General features: G+C 39.6%; 1 long non-coding RNA gene across 1 annotated transcript; it reads left to right on the top strand.

Moving 5' to 3' along the window:
- Window positions 1–297: 297 nt before the first annotated feature.
- Window positions 298–14,112, top strand: LOC132530822 (uncharacterized). The gene is made up of 5 exons (XR_009543904.1): window positions 298–371; window positions 11,346–11,440; window positions 12,895–12,975; window positions 13,289–13,464; window positions 14,029–14,112. It is a non-coding gene; the product is annotated as an uncharacterized LOC132530822 (long non-coding RNA).
- The last annotated feature ends 1,716 nt before the right edge of the window (window positions 14,113–15,828 follow it).

A 15,828-nucleotide genomic window follows, 5' to 3' on the forward strand; every position in this document is an offset into this window, starting at 1 on the left:
GAGCAATAGGATTTAACAAGACTTCCTGATGGATTGGATGCGAATGCTGATGAAAAGAACAACATCGAGGATGAATCTGAGGTGCTTGGCTCTAGTGACCAGGGAGATGATGGTGCTATTAAGTTAGATGGGGAAAACTGGAGGAGAAACAGATCTGGGGAGAATCACAAGTTCTGTTTTGGACCGGTTAGGTTGGAGAGTGTCGCCCAAGAAATGCAGAGGTCTGCAAATGAGAAAAAGAGCTTGTTTGCCATCTTAAGAATTGCAACGCAGGAGGCACCGGCTTGAGCAGCAACTCAAATGTGCTCTGAGGAAAGTAGAAAACGGCGGGTTCGTAAAGACAACTGACAAAGACGTTCCAGAGACATTCCGTAGGTTATTTTTACAGAACTACGATCGGGGCAGGCATTCGGTCACTTGGCAGCAATCGGTTGCTTAGCTGCGATTTCTAAAGGGTAAATAAAGAAAACAAGTTCTGGTGGTCTCAGGAAGCTGGCCAGGTCAGAAGTTTCTACTGCATCCGGTGTGGATGTAATTTCCACTTCCTTAATGGCCTACTGGCTTCATTTTAGAGCCTTTGACATAAGTGACCCCATGTTGCTGTTCATACTCCTCAGGAGGCCCAACGGACATCCACGTGGACACGTGGAACAGGCAGGGAACGGTCTGGGCTGGGGATGCAAAAGTGAGTCGTCAGCATGAAGCTGGTGTTTAAAGCAGTGCGAGTGAGTGCAGATAAAAAGGAGAAGCAAACTGAAGGCGGAGCTGTGGGAAGCTCCAACGTTCAGCGTTGTGCGTGAGTAGGAGGGGCCAGTAAGGGACACCAGGAAGGAGTGGCCTACGTGGACTGTGAGGTGCAGGGACGCCAGGCGAGCATGGTCCACAAACTTCAACGGAAAGAAGTGCTTCAAGAAGGAGGCTGCGCCAGTGCTACTGAAAGGTGGTACAGATAAGATGTCTCCCTGGGGGAGGGGGTGGGAGGGACCTGCTGCCTCGGCAGGCGGGATGGGGCCTTTGGAGGAGTCAAGAACTTCCCCGACTACGTCTTTCTACCTCCAGAGCAAGTTAGTACTTCTTCCGTTTTTGTTTTGTTTTTCTTTTCCTCAGACCAGTGTTACTGTTGGGACTACACAGGGGGAATCTGTCTGTCACGCATTTCCCGTACCAAAGGAGAGCCTTGAATGTGGTTAGCGTTGGTTTTCTAAGCTAGCTGACTTACTCGTTACAATGTAACCCATTCTATACTTGGATGCAGAGTCACTTCATTCCTCTCCCACATGCTTCTTTGCACTGGATTCTTGCAGGTGCCTCCTCAAAGGTTTGGTGAATTTGAACCGTTTTCTGAGATATCATAAGACATCTTGTTGATAGTGTATCTTCCGTCTTTGGAGTCAGGCACACCTGGGTTTGCAGCCTGGCCTCATCACTTGCTAATTGGGTAAACTTGGTGATATATCACCCATCCGTGCCTCTATTAACTAACTCATCAAAACAAGAAAAAAACTGGGATACACTTTACAACCCACCCATAGGGTTGTTTTGAGGACTCAATGGGACAATCGCTACAATGCCCATTGTCTAGCACACAGTAGAATAAATTATATCAGTTATAGCTTCAGCTACATAGAAATCTGTAACAGATTCAAAGAAAATGGCTCCCCTAAAACCTTGAGCCAGGATGCTCCAAGATTGGCAACGGGCAAAGGTCTCCTTAAAGGGAGAGCCCTTGAGATCTGACGCTTTTCACTGAGCTGCATCTTCCCCTTGAAGATCTGGTACTACTTACTGTAGCTCCACATTATCCCCCAAGTGATGGGAGAGTCTCTATCCGTTGTCAGTATCAGAGGACCAGGGCTTGATTTTATAAAGGGAGCAACTTGTTTCCATTATAGACGCAAATGGAAAACCTGGGTTTGGCCTGTTTGGGGGCTTTCATTTCTCTAACTTAAAAAGGCATTCATTGAAATCATATCCTAAGCACAGGTCTAGTTGCATCCAGGAAGGAGGAATGTAGTCTAATTGCTTTGTTCTCAAACATTATCTTGTTCTGAACCACATGTGGTATGGGATGCGGCAAAATTGATGTCTTTGGTCTTATTATTAGCTGCCCTTGAGCTTCTCAGAGAAATCTTGGAGGCCTGAGTTCACAGCTCTGCTGGAGATTGACAGCTGGAATAAGATGTTCAGATGAGGAACACATCCCATTAAGGTAAAAGTAGACACAGCTGCTAGGTCGAGCTGCAAAGGAATAGAGGAGGAAGGATTTTCAAATTTCCTTTCCTGGAGAAAACCATCATCTTGTGTTCATAATAGGACATAATCTTTAAGCAAGTGGCTGAAAGGTGGTCTCAAGTTCCACGTAGAGGTAGGTTTTGGAATCCCCTCTGGTGGGTCGAAATAATAGCATTATCTGGAGCAACTCTGGGCTAATAGAAGGAGACCTAGATCATTTCAGTTAACTTGGATTCCCTTACCGTGTCTTTTTTTTTTTTTAAACATCTTTATTGGAGTATAATTGCTTTACAATGGTGTGTTATCTGCTTTATAACAAAGTGAATCAGCTATACATATACATATATCCCCATATCTCCTCCCTCTTGCGTCTCTCTCCCATCCTCCGTATCCCACCCCTCTAGGTGGTCACAAAGCACCGAGCCGATATCCCTGTGCCATGCGGCTGCTTCCCACTAGCTAGCTACCTTACGTTTGTTAGTGTATATATGTCCATGCCTCTCTCTCGCCCTGTCACAGCTCACCCTTCCCCCTCCCCATATCCTCAAGTCCGTTCTCCAGTACGTCTGTGTCTTTATTCCTGTCTTACCTCTAGGTTCTTCATGACATTTTTTTCCCCTTAAATTCCATATATATGTGTTAGCATACGGTATTTGTCTTTCTCTTTCTGACTCACTTCACTCTGTAGGACAGACTCTAGGCCTCTCCACCTCATTACAAATAGCTCAATTTCATTTCTTTTTATGGCTGAGTAATATTCCATTGTATATATGTGCCACATCTTCTTTATCCATTTATCCGATGATGGGCACTTAGGTTGTTTCCATCTCCGGGCTATTGTAAATAGAGCTGCAATGAACATTTTGGTACATGACTCTTTTTGAATTATGGTATTCTCAGGGTATATGCCCAGTAGTGGGATTTCTGGGTCATATGGTAGTTCTATTTGTAGTTTTTTAAGGAACCTCCATACTGTTCTCCATAGTGGCTGAACCAATTCACATTCCCACCAGCAGTGCAAGAGTGTTCCCTTTTCTCCACACCCTCTCCAGCATTTATTGTTTCCAAATTTTTTGATGATGGCCATTCTGACTGGTGTGAAATGATATCTCATTGTAGTTTTGATTTGCATTTCTCTAATGATTAATGATGTTGAGCATTCTTTCATGTGTTTGTTGGCAGTCTGAATATCTTCTTTGGAGAAATGTTTATTTAGGTCTTCTGCCCACTTTTGGATTGGGTTGTTTGTTTTTTTGTTATTGAGCTGCATGAGCTGCTTGTAAATTTTGGAAATTAATCCATTGTCAGTTGCTTCATTTGCAAATATTTTCTCCCATTCTGAGGGTTGTCTTTTCGTCTTGTTTATGGTTTCCTTTGCTATGCAAAAGCTTTGAAGTTTCATTAGGTCCCATTTGTTTATTTTTGTTTTTATTTCCATTTCTCTAGGAAGTGGGTCAAAAAGGATCTTGCTGTGATGTATGTTATAGAGTGTTCTGCCTATATTTTCCTCTAAGAGTTTGATAGTTTCTGGCCTTACATTTAGGTCTTTAATCCATTTTGAGCTTATTTTTGTGTATGGTGTTAGGGAGTGATCTAATCTCATACTTTTACATGTACCTGTCCAGTTTTCCCAGCACCACTTATTGAAGAGGCTGTCCTTTCTCCACTGTATATTCCTGCCTCCTTTATCAAAGATAAGGTGACCATATGTGCGTGGGTTTATCTCTGGGCTTTCTATCCTGTTCCATTGATCTATCTTTCTGTTTTTGTGCCAGTACCATACTGTTTGATTACTGTAGCTTTGTAGTATAGTCTGAAGTCAGGGAGCCTGATTCCTCCAGATCCGTCTTTCATTCTCAAGATTGCTTTGGCTATTCGGGGTCTTTTGTGTTTCTATACAAGTTGTGAAATTTTTTGTTCTATTTCTGTGAAAAATGCCAGTGGTAGTTTGATAGGGATTGCACTGAATCTATAGATTGCTTTGGGTAGTAGAGTCATTTTCACAATGTTGATTCTTCCAATCCAAGAACATGGTATATCTCTCCATCTATTTGTATCATCTTTAATTTCTTTCATCAGTGTCTTATAATTTTCTGAATACACGTCTTGTCTCCTTAGGTAGGTTTATTTCGAGATATTTTATTCTTTTTGTTGCAATGGTAAATGGGAGTGTTTTCTTGATTTCACTTTCAGATTTTTCATCATTAGTGTATAGGAATGCCAGAGATTTCTGTGCATTAATTTTGTATCCTGCTACTTTACCAGATTCATTGATTAGCTCTAGTAGTTTTCTGGTAGCATCTTTAGGATTCTCTATGTACAGTATCATGTCATCTGCAAACAGTGACCGCTTTACTTCTTCTTTTCCGATTTGGGTTCCTTTTATTTCCTTTTCTTCTCTGATTGCTGTGACTAAAACTTCCAAAACTATGTTGAATAATAGTGGTGAGAGTGGGCAACCTTGTCTTGTTCCTGATCTTAGTGGAAATGGTTTCAGTTTTTCACCATTGAGGATGATGTTGGCTGTGGGCTTGTCATATATGGCCTTTATTATGTTGAGGAAAGTTCCCTCTATGCCTCCTTTCTGGAGGGTTTTTATCACAAATGGGTGTTGAATTTTGTCAAAAGCTTTCTCTGCATCTATTGAGATGATCATATGGTTTTTCTCCTTCAATTTGTTAATATGGTTTATCACATTGATAGATTTGCGTATATTGAAGAATCCTTGCATTCCTGGAATAAACCCCACTTGATCATGGTGTATGATCCTTTTAATGTGCTGTTGGATTCTGTTTGCTAGTATTTTGTTGAGGATTTTTGCATCTATGTTCATCAGTGATATTGGCCTGTAGTTTTCTTTCTTTGTGACATCCTTGTCTGGTTTTGGTATCAAGATGATGGTGGCTTCATAGAAGGAATTTGGGAGTGTTCCTCCCTCTGCTATATTTTGGAAGAGTTTGAGAAGGATGTGTGTTAGCTCTTCTCTAAATGTTTGATAGAATTCACCTGTGAAGCCATCTGGTCCTGGGCTTCTGTTTGTTGGAAGATTTTTAATCACAGTTTCAATTTCAGTGCTTGTGATTGGTCTGTTCATATTTTCTATTTCTTCCTGATTCAGTCTTGGCAGGTTGTGCATTTCTAAGAATTTGTCCATTTCTTCCTGGTTGTCCATTTTGTTGGCATAGAGTTGCTTGTCCTAATCTCTCATGATCTTTTATATTTCTGCAGTGTCAGTTGTTACTTCTCCTTTTCCTTTCTAATTCTATTGATTTGAGTCTTCTCCCTTTTTTTCTTGATGAGTCTGGCTAATGGTTTATCTATTTTGTTTATCTTCTCAAAGAACCAGCTTTTAGTTTTATTGATCTTTGCTATTGTTTCCTTCATTTCTTTTTTTATTTATTTCTGATCTGATTTTTATGATTTCTTTCCTTCTGCTAACTTTGGGGTGTTTTTGTTCTTCTTTCTCTAATTGCTTTAGATGTAAGGTTAGGTTGCTTATTCGAGATGTTTACTGCTTCTTCAGGTGGGCTTGTGTTGCTATAAACTTCCCTCTTAGAACTGCTATTGCTGCATCCCATAGGTTTTGGGTCGTTGTGTCTCCATTGTCATTTGTTTCTAGGTATTTTTTTATTTCCTCTTTGATTTCTTCAGTGATCACTTCGTTATTAAGTAGTGTACTGTTTAGCCTCCATGTGTTTGTATTTTTTACAGATGTTTTCCTGTAATTGATATCTAGTCTCATGGCGTTGTAGTCGGAAAAGATACTTGATACAATTTCAATTTTCTTAAATTTATCAAGGCTTGATTTTTGACCCAAAGTATGATCTATCCTGGAGAATGTTCCATGAGCACTTGAGAAAAATGTGTATTCTGTTGTTTTTGGATGGAGTGTCATATAAATATCAATTAAGTCCATCTTGTTTAACGTATCATTTAAAGCTTGTTTTTCTTTATTTTTTTTGTTTTGGATGATCTGTCCATTGGTGAAAGTGGGGTGTTAAAGTCCCCTACTATGAATGTGTTACTGTCAATTTCCCCTTTCATGGCTGTTAGTATTTGCATTATGTATTGAGGTGCTCCTATGATGGGTGCATAAATATTTACAATTTTTATATCTTCTTCTTGGATAGATTCCTTGATCATTATGTAGTGTCCTTCTTTGTCTCTTCTAATAGTCTTTGTTTTAAAGTCTATTTTGTCTGATATGAGAATTGCTACTCCAGCTTTCTTTTGGTTTCCATTTGCATGGAATATCTTTCTCCATCCCCTTACTTTCAGTCTGTATGTGTTTCTAGGTCTGAAGTGGGCCTCTTGTAGACAGCATATATATATGGGTCTTGTTTTTGTATCCATTCAGCCAATCTGATTCTTTTGGTGGGAGCATTTAATCCATTTACATTTAAGGTAATTATCATTATGTATGTTCTTATTCCCATTTTCAAAATTGTTTTGCATTCATTTTTATATGTCTTTTCCTTCTCTTGTGTTTCTTGCCTAGAGAAGTTCCTTTAGCATTTGTTGTAAAGCTGGTTTGGTGGTGCTGAACTCTCTCAGCTTTTGCTTGTCTGTAAAGGTTTTAATTTCTCCATCAAATCTGAATGAGATCCTTGCTGGGTAGAGTAATCTTGGTTGCTGGTTTTTCTCCTTCATCACTTTCAGTATGTCCTGCCACTCCCTTCTGGCTTGCAGAGTTTCTGCTGAAAGATCAGCTGTTAACCTTATGGGGATTCCCTTGTGTGTTATTTGTTGTTTTTCCCTTGCTGCTTTTAATATGCTTTCTTGGTATTTAATTTTTGACAGTTTGATTAATATGTGTTTTGGCGTATTTCTCCTTGTATTTATCCTGTATGGGACTCTCTGTGCTTCCTGGACTTGATTAACTATTTCCTTTCCCATATTAGGGAAGTTTTCAACTATAATCTCTTCAAATATTTTCTCAGTTCCTTACTTTTTCTCTTGTTCTTCTGGAACCCCTATAATTCGAATGTTGGTGCATGTAATGTTGTCCCAGAGGTCTCTGAGACTGTCCTCAGTTCTTTTCATTCTTTTTTCTTTATTCTGCTCTGCAGTAGTTATTTCCACTATTTTATCTTCCAGGTCACTTATCCATTCTTCTGCCTCAGCTATTCTGCTATTGATCCCATCTAGAGTCTTTTTCATTTCATTTATTGTGTTGTTCATCATTGTTTGTTTCATCTTTAGTTCTTCTAGGTCCTTGTTAAATATTTCTTGCATTTTGTCCATTCTATTTCCAAGATTTTGGATCATCTTTACTATCATTATTCTGAATTCTTTTTCAGGTAGACTGCCTATTTCCTCTTCATTTGTTAGGTCTGGTGCATTTTTATCTTGCTCCTTCATCTGTTGTGTGTTTTTCTGTCTTCTCATTTTGCTTATCTTACTGTGTTTTACGTCTCCTTTTTGCAGACTGCAGGTTCATACTTCCCGTTGTTTCTGATGTCTGTCCCCAGTGGCTAAGGTTGGTTCAGTGGGTTGTGTAGGCTTCCTGGTGGAGGGTCCTAATGCCTTTGTTCTGGTGGATGAGGCTGGATCTTGTCTCTCTAGTGGGCAGGTCCACATCTGGTGGTGTGCTTTGGGGTCTCTGTGGACTTATTATGATTTTAGGCAGCCTCTCTGCTAATGGGTGGGGTTGTGTTCCTGTTTTGCTAGTTGCTTGGCATAGGTTTTCCAGCACTGTAGCTTGCTGGTCGTTGAGTGAAACTGGGTGCTGGTGTTGAGATGGAGATCTCTGGGAGATTTTCACCGTTTGATATTACGTGGAGCTGGGAGGTCTCTTGTTGACCAGTGTCCTGAAGTTGGCTCTCCCACCTCAGAGGCACAGCACTGACTCCTGGCTGCAGCACCAAGAGCCTTTCATCCACACGGCTTTTCTTCTCATAACAGCTGCTAGGCGTCTGTGATTCTAACAGAGGATTAAAATGCTGGTGACTTCCTTTTAAAACACATCGTGACTTGGAGCCTGCTAGGAAAGAGATTTCTTTCTAGAAGAAACCCACTTGACTCTTCTTGAATTATGGTTTTCTCAGGGTATATGCCCAGTAGTGGGACTGCTGTATGGTAGTTCTATTTTTAGTTTTTTAAGGAACCTCCACACTGTTCTCCATAGTGGCTGCATCAATTTACATTCCCACCAACAGTGCAAGAGGTTTCCCTTTTCTTCACACCCTCTCCAGCATTTATTGTTTGTAGATTTTTTGATGATGCACATTCTGACTAGTGTGAGGTGATATCTCATTGTAGTTTTGATTTGCATTTCTCTAATGATTAGTGATGTTGAGCATTCTTTCATGTGTTTGTTGGCTGTCTGTATATCTTATTTGGAGAAATGTCTATTTAGGTCTTCTGCCCATTTTTTGGATTGGGTTGTTTGCTTTTTGATATTGAGTTGCATGAGCTGCTTGTAAATATTGGAGATTAGTCCTTTGTCAGTTGCTTCATTTGCAAATATTTTCTCCCATTCTGAGGGTTGTCTTTTGGTCTTGTTTATGGTTTCCTTTGATGTGCAAAAGCTTTTAAGTTTCATTAGGTCCCATTTGTTTATTTTTGTTTTTATTGCCATTTCTCTAGGAAGTGGGTCAAAAAGGATCTTGCTCTAATTTATATCATAGAGTGTTCTGCCTATGTTTTCCTCTAAGGGTTTTATAGTGTCTGGCCTTACATTTAGGTCTTTAATCTATTTTGAGTTTATTTTTGTGTATGGTATTAGGGAGTGTTCTAATTTCATTCTTTTACATGTAGCTGCCCAGTTTTCCCAGCACTGCTTATTGAAGAGGCTGTCTTTTCTCCATTGTATATTCTTGCCTCCTTTATCAAAAATAAGGTGAGCATATGTGCATGGGTTTATCTCTGGGCTTTCTATCCTGTTCCATTGATCTATATTTCTGTTTCTGTGCCAGTACCATACTGCCTTGATTACCATAGCTTTGTAGTATACTCTGAAGTTTGGGAGCCTGATTCCTCCAGCTCCGTTTTTCTTTCTCAATATTGCTTTGGCTATTTTGGGTCTTTTGTGTTTCCATACAAATTGTGAAATTTTTCGTTCCAGTTCTGTCAAAAATGCCATTGGTAGTTTGATAGGGGTTGCCTTGAATCTGTAGATTGCTTTGGGTAGTAGAGTCATTTTCACAATGTTGATTCTTCCAATCCAAGAACATGGTATATCTCTCTATCTGTTTGTATCATCTTTAATTTCTTTCATCAGTGGCTTATAGTTTTCTGCATATAGGTCTTTTGTCTCCTTAGGTAGGTTTATTCCTAGATATTTTATTCTTTTTGTTGCAATGGTAAATGGGAGTGTTTCCTAATTTCTCTTTCAGATTTTTCATCTTTGGGATATAGGAATGCAAGAGATTTCTGTGCATTAATTTTGTATCCTGCTACTTTACCAAATTCACTGATTAGCTCTAATAGTTTTCTGGTAGCGTTTTTAGGATTCTCTATATATAGTATCATGTCACCTGCAAACAGTGACAGCTTTACTTCTTCTTTTCCTATCTGGTTTCCTTTTATTTCTTTTTCATCTCTGATTGCTGTGGTTAAAACTTCCAAAACTATGTTGAATAATAGTGGTGAGAGTGGGCAACCTTGTCTTGTTCCTGATCTTAGAGGAAATGGTTTCAATTTTTCACCATTGAGAACAATGTTGGCTGTGGGTTTGTCACATAAGGCCTTTATTATGTTGATCTTACTGTGTCTTGACTTGGCCTCTTTGTAGGCACAAAGTTTTGCCGGCACCCGTTTTTTCTACCTTGGCTGAACATGTGAGATGAGCTAGGTCTGTCAGGAGTCCTGTTTACATCTGTCCATTTGCTGCAAATGGGCCAATTAAAGGCAGAACCTGGATTGGAGCAAAACATCTGACTTTCACCAAAACTTTTATTTAGTTTGATTTTGGGGGACCTACATTTATTGCCTTATTTTTTAGATTTTCAACTCCAGTATTAATACTTATTACTCTGTTCTTCTAAGGATAAAGTGTATAAGACAAGAAAACCTTTTAGTTCTTTGTCATAAGGATAACACTGAATTATTTGCTATATATTATTATCTCCACATTATCTTCTTGGTCACAACTTCCACTCAAGAACGTTTCATTGGATGAATAAAAGAATAGTGTAAAAAAAATTTTTTTTAAGTGTTGGAAGTGAAAATGCAAGAGAAAGAGAAATTGAGGAAAATAAGTTCATTCTGCAGGATGGATGGCATAAACCAACTCCACCAGCAGTAAAACATTTCACAGCGTTTTGCTAATATGGGAATATTGATGTATGGTGTTGACAGGTAAGGACATTAGAAAAATAATAATTTTAAATTAAAAATATGCAATTTTTAAATCATTGTAATTTAGGACCTAGACTATTTTCATTTAATGAACATGCAGTGTGATGTTAAAAAATCTAATTCTATTCTAATTTTTGAAGCAAATGTGCATATAGCCTAGGCACAGTATCTGAGATACAATCATTCATGCTCTGTAGAGTTTTGTCCTTTTCTTAAATGATTTTAAAGACAAAAGATCAAATACAGTTGAGTTCTAAAGTAAAGAAAACCATTTTCCTGAAATTCTCAAAGAAGCAGTGAGCAAGAATGAATTAATGAAGTAGAAAGACCAAGCTAAGAAGATGGCAGCAGACGTGGATGCTGCCGTGAAGCTAGGTCAGTCACTTCAGGAGGAGTAGACAGAAGTAGTGTGATGCCAAAACTCGGATGCTGGTACAGTCACATTAGAAACAGATGGGAATTACGTTGTACCCTAAAGAAGACTTTCTACTTTATCATGATAATGTAAATAATCAAAATTACATTAGTACATAAAAATCTATTCCTTTACAATGTCAAGAATCAAGGAAAGGAGATTGTATTATGAACAGAAGCAATCCATTCGACCAACCACAGGAGAAATAGTAAAAGGGTGTTTTCACCCCATTAACCCAGGAGTAGGGGGTGGTGATCCCACAGAGCCCTGAGGGCTCTAAAGAGACTCTGGTGCCTCCGGGCAGACAGGGGCAAATTTTGCTTAAAAAAATTGAAAGCTTCAGTTAACATGATCTCTTGTTCAATGACTTTTATTTCCCCCCATCCTTGCATTCTAGGGGCCACTGGACTGAGTGGTTTCTGTTGTGCCAATAAGGAGGAAAATAGAAGCTTCTTCACCTTTGAGTGCAGTCGGGTCTTCATTCAATGGCAGGTAACTTGTTTCCCAAGGGTGGTGGCCTCACTAGTGATGCTGACCTGCCAGGTCATTGGAGAATATAGGAGTGAGGGCTAGTGGGTGTCTGGGAGCTGGAAATCCCCCCAGGGATTTGGGAGTATCACAGGCAAAGCCAGTCCCAAGGACCCCTCTTACACTTGCATGTTGAATAGGAGTAGCAGAGGGAGAATTTCCCGTCTGTGTATTCGGCTGGATGGATTCAATCCAAAGGGCAAAGGCAGTCTAGCTTGGGCATGTACTGGGTGCTTTTCCTTTCTTTTCTTTTTGGGATTCCACTTCCGGAGTTGGTTGGAAATAGGGATCCTCCTAAGGACCATTTATCCAAGCTGCCTAACAAGCTGCCCCGCCCCTTAACGGGAAGCATCTGCATTAGCTCTCTGACACTGGTTTCTGGTGATCACAGAGCAGCCTCTTTTACAGAAGTACCACACACTATATTGTTATCTACCAAATTTTGCCAGTGATGAACAAGGCTATAGCTTCTCCAGGCTAAACATCTTTTCTTCAGCTAAACCGTCTCCACCCTTAGATGCCATGACATGACTTGAGATTTTGAACGGAATGGTCGCCAGTGTTCCCGCTAGCTCTCAAATTCTGTGTCTAAGCTTGTGACTGAAATGAAGATGAACTTCACAGTTGTTTGGAGGTCATAATTATGAATTGAAAACTGAATGTCAAGTGAAGTCTCAGTCTTCAACTACGACACCAAACTCCTCACATTAAGTTGTCCTCTATCCCTGACAACTTTCCTTTTAATTAAAATGCGGCCTGATAGGCAGAATCATGGGGCCCATAAAGCAGTTATGTGATTCACTCAACCATTTATGCATGAGTGACCTATTTAGCTTTTAAAATCCTATTTAATGCCCAAAACTGTATTAGAGAATTCAAACAAAAGCTCACAGGGAGTCCCATAATGAGACTGTTTTTTTTTTTTAAAATCTTTATTGGAGTATAAGTGCTTTACAATGGTGTGTTAGTTTCTGCTTTATAACAAAGTGAATCAGTTATACATACACATATATCCCCATATCCCCTCCCTCTTGAGCCTCTCTCCCACCCTCCCTATCCCACCCCTCTAGGTGGTCACAAAGCACCGAGCTGATCTCCCTGTGCTATGCGGCTGCTTCCCACTAACTATCTATTTTACATTTGGTAGTGTATATATGTCCATGTCACTGTCTCACTTTGTCCCAGCTTACCCTTCCCCTTTCCCGTGTCCTCAAGTCCATTCAATGAGACTGTTTTGATTATTCCAGTGATTAGCCCATTTCCTCCCTCTTTAATAATTTCATTTAGAAAAGTAGTCATTTTAAGAACAAGCAGATTTTCTTAACTGCTTTTCTAGTTTAGTGTGAAATTGGCAAGTGGCCAACCATCTGTGAAACTGCAATTATTACTACTACTTAAAATTTATCAAACCTCTTCAGGTACTATGGAAGTAATCCTCCTCACCTACCTACAAAGACAAGGGCAAGAAAGGCAGGAATAAGACCCAACATTGCACAAAAGTAGGTATCACCCCATGTTTCAACCTTTTAGCCCCAAATCCCAGAAATGGCATTTGTGGACACTGTTGGGGGAAATGTCAGGTGCAGAAGGCTTTTGACCCACCGCCATGAGGCATGTGCTCTTCAGCACCTGGGGATCTGCTTCTTCCTCCCATGAGGAATTCATGCATGCACACATTTATCTGTTACTCAGCATTTCTTGAAATGGATGGGTGTGCTGCCCTCGAGTGTAATTTACTTCTGAATAATTCCAGCAATACTGCTTCCTTTAGCCTCACATTTCTCTCTTGCTTTTACTTTTTTACACATTTAGCAATGACACAGTGGTGAAGATATTCGAGATGTTACCACTGGAACTTCTCTCACTTCACCACCCCTGACCTCAGACGTTTGGGAGGAGGAAGCCTGAACAGTAAGATGAGAACCTAGACCGGGGCTGCCCCCCAGGAGTGGAGAATCCAATAACAGCCTCACCACTGCAGGCAGGTGGTCATCCTGGTGTTTTAACCTCAGACAGCGACATCTAGCAGCCCAAAGACATAGCTATCCACAGTGCTGCCAAGTTCCCAGGGTCGGGGATGTACTGGTGTAATGCCTCTTAAAGCCAGTGTGACCACACAGCCAGGTTCGCCTGCAACAGACTGAGTCTATGGACCTGTTGTCCAGGCATAATTACTGAGTGCCTGCTTGACGGATTGGATAATGAATTACACAGCCTATTTACTGCCTGACTGCAGCATTCTCATCTATTTGGTGACATAACACATTCTCAGCCAGTGCGATCACTGTGGGGTAATGAGTTCAGGAAGATTACTCCCTGTGTGTAAAAAGTAATATTTATCTTTATCCATCCTGAAATTATCCTTCAAGCATTATGGGATGGTTCCCAGCTCTAACGCTGAGGCCTGGTGAACAAGCTCATTTGCATGCTTTTATAGATTTAGTCATATTACACCAGGCCTTTGTCTATCCAGATGGAAGCCCCTAATTTTAGTCTATTCCCAGGGACCTCCCCACTCTGATCATTAGTTTTCCCTGTTAATCAGGTTGTAGTGTCGTTTGGAGGCGACTTGCCTGGCTGTCTAAAAAGTGACACACAATGCCGTGTCCTTTCAGGCACTAATGAAAGGCCATCTGGTAGGTGTGGGGCTTTCCAGCTGTATTATAATTTTTTTTGAATTAAACATTTTTGACCACATAGAGAATAAAGGACAGAGACTGAGTAGGTGGCCCAGAATGAGTCCTCTGTTTATGTTCACAGAAGGAAAAAAGAAAAAGAAATTTTAAAAATCGAAGAAAAAAGGAAGAGAAGAAAGAAGAAAGAAAGATCAGTGTACATAATTAAGAAGCAATGTTATGCATTCAAAAACACCATTTGTAAGTGAAAAAAGAACTTCACTTTGTTGTTTTTTATCCCAGGGTCAACCTGAAGGAGTAGACTAACATTTTAAGGGTTTGTTAAAAAATTCAAGGGTGGTTTAATTGGACCTCGTGATGCCTTTCTTTCCAAGAACAGGAATTTTACAGAAAAAAGTACTTAGTTGTAGAAGGAAAAGGGGAATATTCTGTAATAGAATATCTTAGCCTTGTACTTTGTATTTCTGATTTAGAAGTTAGATTCCATTAAAAAAAAAAAGACGTGGGAGCCTTCTATGAGCAAGGTGTTTCGTGGGGCCTGAAAATAGATCAGCTGGATTTGATTTCAGTCCCTATTACTGCAGATATTCAATTTGTTTTCCTATGGAACATCAAGACAATACAGTACTTACAGCCCACTTGCTGAATTTTACCTGTTTCTCTTTTTCTTCATGCTAATAATCACAAAAACCATTCAAGTACTGCCTTAGCTTCCCTTTGCAAGAACTTCCAAGCATTTAGGAAACCCAATTCTTTCTCTTAAGAAAATGATAATTCACTGGGAAGGCAGGCTAAACAGGACATATATGTTTATTAGGTATACTATGTGGACCCCAATAATTTAGAATTGTTGGACACTTAGACACAGACTGAGTTGAAGTTCAACTGTATTTCATCTATGATCAAAGAGTTTACTAAAGAAAAATAAACAATACTTTAGAGAAAGAGTTACATTTCTCAAGGAAAAACTTTTTTAAAACTGAATCACGCTGTTTAAACAAATTATGTGACGTGCAGTACTGTTCTACTTATAAAAGCAGATCACAATGGATCTCTACTTAAGAGCCCTGTATAAAGGCTGTGTGCCACTCCTTGCTCCTTTTTTCCCTTGAAAAATGACTGTTTTTCTTTTAAGATTTTAAATATATAACTCGGACACCCAGTCTTTTCAGCTCATTTAATTTTTGAGGTCTGATTATGAACATAAATGACAAGAACATGTAAATTTATATACAATCGTTTCTCGGTACTTAAAATTACTGGGTGACTGCAGTTAGTGGAGAAGTGCCATGACAAGATGCTGTGTAAGTTCAGCGCAGAAACACAAACAGTCCTGCTTTATAAATGTTAATGCTCTTTCTTTGTGTCTGGCATTGTGCTGAGGGCAGCTTACACAAAACTTTCTTCTTTATGAGAAATTGTTTCTTGGGGGTAAATTTATAATTGTCCTACATGTGTTTTAAATGTGGGCTTGGAGATTGTAGCCCCAGAGCCTTCTTAAGTAAGTACCTAGATAAATAATTAATTTTGCAAATTACAAATGTGTTTAATTTGGCTTTTCGAAGCTACAGCTCTGAGACCAACTGTGCCCTTCCTAATTTGGAAATATTTTCTTTCTGGTTTTTATTTTGACATGTACCCTGCTATCTACTTTCGTTGCTATTTCTAGCATCCCACAGGAGCTGCTTCCCTGGTTGTCATAGTGCAGACAAACAC

This window comes from Lagenorhynchus albirostris, chromosome 12 (genome assembly GCF_949774975.1).
Source record: "Lagenorhynchus albirostris chromosome 12, mLagAlb1.1, whole genome shotgun sequence".
Classification (NCBI taxonomy): domain Eukaryota; kingdom Metazoa; phylum Chordata; class Mammalia; order Artiodactyla; family Delphinidae; genus Lagenorhynchus; species Lagenorhynchus albirostris.